We start from the raw sequence: 6000 nt of genomic DNA, 5'->3' as shown, positions 1-6000 counted from the left end.
TTCCTCCGGGTACTCCAGTTTCCCCCAAAGGCATGCAGGTTAGGCTAATTGGTGGCTCTTAAGTGAATGTGAGTGTGAATGGTTGTCTGTGTCTATGTGTCAGCCCTGTGATGACCTGGCGACTTGTCCAGGGTGTACCCCGCCTTTCACCCGTAGTCAGCTGGGATAGGCTCCAGCTTGCCTGCGACCCTGTAGAACAGGATAAGCGGCTACAGATAATGGATGGATGGATGGACTTCTCAAACCGGGCGGCACGGTGGTGTAGTGGTTAGCGCTGTCGCCTCACAGCAAGAAGGTCCGGGTTTGAGCCCAGCGGCCGATGAGGGTCTTTCTGTGTGGAGTTTGCATGTTCTCCCTGTGTCCGCGTGGGTTTCCTCCGGGTACTCCAGTTTCCCCCAAAGGCATGCAGGTTAGGCTAATTGGTGGCTCTTAAGTGAATGTGAGTGTGAATGGTTGTCTGTGTCTATGTGTCAGCCCTGTGATGACCTGGCGACTTGTCCAGGGTGTACCCCGCCTTTCACCCGTAGTCAGCTGGGATAGGCTCCAGCTTGCCTGCGACCCTGTAGAACAGGATAAGCGGCTACAGATAATGGATGGATGGATGGACTTCTCAAACCGGGCGGCACGGTGGTGTAGTGGTTAGCGCTGTCGCCTCACAGCAAGAAGGTCCGAGTTCGAGCCCAGCGGCTGACGAGGGTCTTTCTGTGTGGAGTTTGCATGTTCTCCCTGTGTCCGCGTGGGTTTCCTCCGGGTGCTCCGGTTTCCCCCAAAGGCATGCAGGTTAGGCTAATTGGTGGCTCTTAAGTGAATGTGAGTGTGAATGGTTGTCTATGTCTATGTGTCAGCCCTGTGACGACCTGGTGACTTGTCCAGGGTGTACCCCGCCTTTCGCCTGTAGTCAGCTGGGATAGGCTCCAGCTTGCCTGCGACCCTGTAGGACAGGATAAGCGGCTACAGATGATGGATGGATGAATGGACTTCTCAAACCTTTCTGTTGCCCACAAAACTGTAGAGCAATGGTGCACAACCCTGGCTGTAAGTCTGAGTTCACTAATTTAACTCGATCAATATCCAGATTTCAGGGAGTCACATTAGGCTATATAGTAACCTATAGGGAAGTTACTGTGCAGTGTAATTCTTATGTAGGTAAAAACTGGAACAAGTTATTAGAACACATTCATAAATTCTCAGTACTACTGACTGCAAAACAGTTGAAATATGAACGTATGTAAATGTTAACACCAACACATTATTTCTTCATAGACACAAGAATCACATCATGTATAAATATGTAAAGCTGGCTTTTTAAATAATCTTTCTTTTTTTCTAACTCAAGATTGTTCTGATAGAGCTGCGAGAGTAGCAACAAGAGTGAAAAAAGCAAAGAAAGAAAGCAAAAAAAAAAAAATCTGCAGCAGCATAAATTTCAACTCTGGCTGGCTGGCTGGATGAACAAAACCTCGTTGTAAGGAGGCAGTCCTCCATCTGAATTGTTTTGTGAACTGGAAGCAAAGTGGAGAAGTTATCTTTATGGAGCTATCTTTATGGAGCAAAAGACAATCCAAGGATTAGGGTGGAGCCATTGATCAAATGGAAGAAATGGCAAAGAGGGATGTTGTTTCCAAAAACTCTGGTTCCAGAAAAATAAAGCCGTAAAAAAGGGCTGGTAAACAAGCCTGGACGATTTGTAGTGTTTGAAAATGTGCTTTGCTTCTGCGTAATAGATTGTTATTTTGTATGGAAGGTTCTGATGTACTTTGCTGTGCTCTGAAAGTGTAAGAGTTGAAAGTATATGGCATAAGAAAAAGAATACTTAGATATCTGTAGTGAGCTTAGAAAATCTCCGGGTTTTGTTCCAACCAAACAGATGCACACACATAGCTAATTTTACAAACCCAATCAGTGTAGGCGGTACGGAGTTCTTCGATCTGGAATCAGGTCTGTTATTGCTTGTGTGGAACAAAAGTCTGCACCCACACTGGCACTTTCTGGGCCATGATGCTTCATATTGATATAAATGCCTTTGGAAAAGTAGCTAAGGCTACATCCACACGACAACGGCAACGAGATGTTATTTAAAAATATATTGCGTCCAAATGGGCAACGATCAGTAAAATATCAGGTCCATATGGCAACGCAACGCTTGCTGAAAACGATGCAATACACATGCCACACCTCTAGGGGCGCTGTAAGACGGTCCCTTCGGAGACACCAGAACAATAGAAGAAGTAAGGACGCATGCGCATAAACTATTATGCGCGAGACTTCATATTAGCCACAAAGTCAGGAAAATCTGTTCGTAAAATTACATTATAATGACCAAATACAATGAAAAGTATTTTTCCAGTCTCACCTGTGAAAGGTAATCCCATATGATCTCGTTTGGACAGCAAACCTGTTGGTACAGTTAAACGCAGCTCATCTTTATTCTCCGCTTTGACCTATCCAATATGGCGGCGAGGATGACGTATGATTCTACGCGGAAGGCGGCGTCTTTAATGGTCCGGAATAAATTGAATGCTACACGTTGATGGATTAATTTGCTCTTCTACGCCCTTTTTGAGGAATGTATTGTAGGACTTAAACCAACATCTGAAGAGGTGAGATCGCGCCTTTTTTTCCCTATTTTTGCTGGCGGGATTGACTCTGCCCTAAGGGCAGAGTCTCTCTCTCTCTCTCTCTCTCTCTCTCTCTCTCTCTCTCTCACTTTGCACCATTACACAATAAATATTCACAGTGAAAATATTTTGTAAGCGCGTTTCATGAACCAAGTTAGAGGATTTGTTGACAACTCGCATCGAGTTCGTTACACTTCTACCCGGCGTGAAGCACTGACAGTCATGTGGTTATGACGTCATCGTAAACAAATCCGTTCTACTCATCCAGACTACTTCACAACGGCAACGTTGCCAGATCTTTCCACTCTGGAACCTGTTCTCAAAAGATTTCGTTTTGGGGACCCAAAACGCCGGTGCCTTGTGGACGCCAGGCCTAAACGATAAGCAATTGTATCGGAGTCACCTGAATCCGTTGCCGTGTGGACAGGGCCTAAGTCTAAACAAGATTGCCAATATTGCTAACAACGGCAAGGACTTAAGCACTTAACGGCACTAATTATGCTAATTATAAAGAAGGATGAGCAGGGAAATCAGCAAACTGTGCTAGACCAAGGACGAGCTGTGGAAAGAAGATGGTTCTGTGCTGCAATGGGATTATGAAAGAGCTCTTTATTTAGTGATTTCTTATTATATTATATATAGAGAGAAATGCACAGTTCATGCTCAACTTGTTGTTCTCTGTAAAGTTTTATCAGATTATAATGTGTAAACTATACAGCGATTACAGGCATTGAGCAAGTGAAAATGAGCAGTCTGCCTGGGTGTCATGTTGCATTGATCGACAGCTTCCCTCGCCTACAATAAAACTGCTGTGCGACGTGCCGTGAGCTTGCTCTCTGACAAATAAATCTCTATGGGAGCTGGATTAAAGGGAATGCATCACAAGCCAGGGGGGGTTTCGATATTCATGTTCCTGTGCTGCTTTGTGCTGCGAATCAGGGGGAGCTGATGCATCATTAACGGCACAAACATGCCTCTCATTCTGAGCAGCGGGATTGAGGGCTGCAGTTGAGAGATTTGTTAATACCTGGTCACGTATTTATAGGGATTCTTATAATATAGAAAGCAAGATCTTGGTTCTCAGTGATGGAAGCAGAACAGTGTAAAGTAATATCTCTTTAATAAACAATGAATAGCAACATTCTTTCATGCTCTTTTACAGAAAGAAAGAAAAGAGCCAAGATTTGGTATTTGCACTGGAGATATAACCTCATTTCATGGGAAATTTGCACGAGTTCAAATGAAAGAGGGCGACGTGGTGGGATGTTATGTGCATAATCACTAATGCGTAAATTTGCAGGTGTGAAATGTTGTTAATTTATTATTAACAAATTAATGCATAAAATCTTGACAGGAAAAAACACCCTTCTTTTGTTTGTTATTACAATGAAATATTAAATTCTCATAGAACCCTACAATACAGAGCTTCCCTTGCAGGCCATTTTGAGCATAAATTATACAATTGAGATACTGTATATTATACACTTAGCATTGTTTAGCGATGATTAATGAATTGAATAGCTTATGAAAATGATTAGAAATCATGAAAATAAAAGTCCCAAGAACTATGAATATGCCAGGCAAAATGAGGATTGTTAATCCAGATTTAAAAAACAAAACAAAACACACCCATTAACACTACCTATAAACCTTAACCTTTAAAAAGGTTAAATACACTCTCAGAAAATAAAGTACATTATTGTACCTTTAGGGGTACAATGGCTTGTCACTGGGGCAGTACCCTCTAGTGTTGTAGTCGAGTCACTAAACCTTGAGTCAGAGTCCAGTCTTGAGTCCCCAGTGTTCAAGTCCGAGTCAAGTCCAAGTCATTAAAGAAAATTTCGAGTCGAGTCCACTATTGATCCGAGTCGAGTCCGAGAACAAGACTCCAACTGCACCATTTGACGGTGGCTGTTGCTGCCTTTATGTGAAATCGTCTCTGCTACTGCATTGGACTAACGTTCCTGCTTAACAGGCTACAGATAAAAAGCTTGTTCATCGCTCAGCAAGCCCCGCCCACTATCAGCAGGGCAAATAACATGAAAGAAGGTTAAGGCCCTGTCCACACGGCAACAGATTCAGGTGAATCTGATAAAATTGTTTATCGTTTTGGCCTGGCGTCCACACGGCACCGGTGTTTTGGGTGCCCCAAAACGAAATCTTTTGAGAACGGGTTCCAGAGTGGAAAGATCTGGCAACGGCGCCATTGCGAAGTCGTCTGGATGAGTAGAACGGATTTGTTTACGATGATGTCACAACCACATGTGCGTCATGCTGGGTAGAAGTGTAACGAACTTGATGCGAGTTGTCAACAAATCCTATAACTTGGTTCATGAAACGCGCTTACAAAATATTTTTACTGTGAATATTTATTGTGTAATGGTGCAAAGTGAGAGAGAGAGAGAGAGAGAGAGAGAGAGAGAGAGAATAGTCATTAGGGCAGAGTCAATTCCGCCATCAAAAATAGGGAAAAAAAAGGAGCGATCTCACCTCTTCAGATGTTGGTTTAAGTCCTACAATACATTCCTCAAAAAGGGCATAGAAGAACAAATTAATCCATCAACGTGTAGCATTCAATTTATTCCGGACCATTAAAGACGCTGCCTTCCGCGTAGAATCATACGTCATCCTCGCCGCCATATTGGATGGGTCAAAGCGGAGAATAAAGACGTCTCATTCATGTGCTGCGTTTAACTGTACCAACAGGTTTGCCATCCAAACGAGATCACATGGGATTACCTTTCACAGGTGAGACTGGAAAAATACTTTTCATTGTATTTGGTCATTATAACGTAATTTTACGAACAGATTTTTCTGACTGTGGCTAATATGAAGTCTCGCGCATAATAGTTTATGCGCATGCGTCCTTACTTCTTCTATTATTCTGGTGTCTCTGATGGGGCCGTCTTACAGCACACCTAGAGGTGTGGCATGTGTATTGCATCGTTTTCAGCAAGCGTTGCGTTGCCATATGTACCTGATATTTTACTGATCCGTTGCCCATGTGGACGCGATTATTTATTTTTTAAAATCTTGTTGCCGTTGTCGTGTGGATGTAGCCTTACACTAGCTAGTTCATCACTCAGCAAGCCTCATTATCAGCAGAGCAATGAATATAGCGTGTCACTTCCTTCTCTGGGTGGAGTCTTGCCAAATGACGATTGAAGTTCGGGGTTGTCCCAGTCGTCTCCTCGATAGTTCTTCTACATATGGAACACATAGCAAGGCATTTTTTTCTCACTGCACGAGAAGTCTGTATAAGCAAAGTGGACGATCCTAGGGGCGTTCTTTCCAGGAATTTTAGCGGCATTAATGTTAGTTTGTTCCTGAACATGATGTATGAACAGGTGAGTGTGCATTCTCTTGCACAAAATTAATGTAG

At 43.2% G+C, this 6000-nt stretch overlaps 1 protein-coding gene across 4 annotated transcripts in view; it reads left to right on the top strand.

Moving 5' to 3' along the window:
* kcnc1a (potassium voltage-gated channel, Shaw-related subfamily, member 1a) overlaps window positions 1–6000 on the top strand; it is a 90108-nt gene that overhangs the window by 1160 nt on the left and 82948 nt on the right. The gene's annotated exons all lie outside the window — the stretch shown is intronic.

This window comes from Neoarius graeffei, chromosome 27 (genome assembly GCF_027579695.1).
Source record: "Neoarius graeffei isolate fNeoGra1 chromosome 27, fNeoGra1.pri, whole genome shotgun sequence".
NCBI lineage: Eukaryota > Metazoa > Chordata > Actinopteri > Siluriformes > Ariidae > Neoarius > Neoarius graeffei.
Note: the sequence above shows the minus strand (reverse complement) of the source record. Positions and strands in the feature narration are given on the sequence as shown.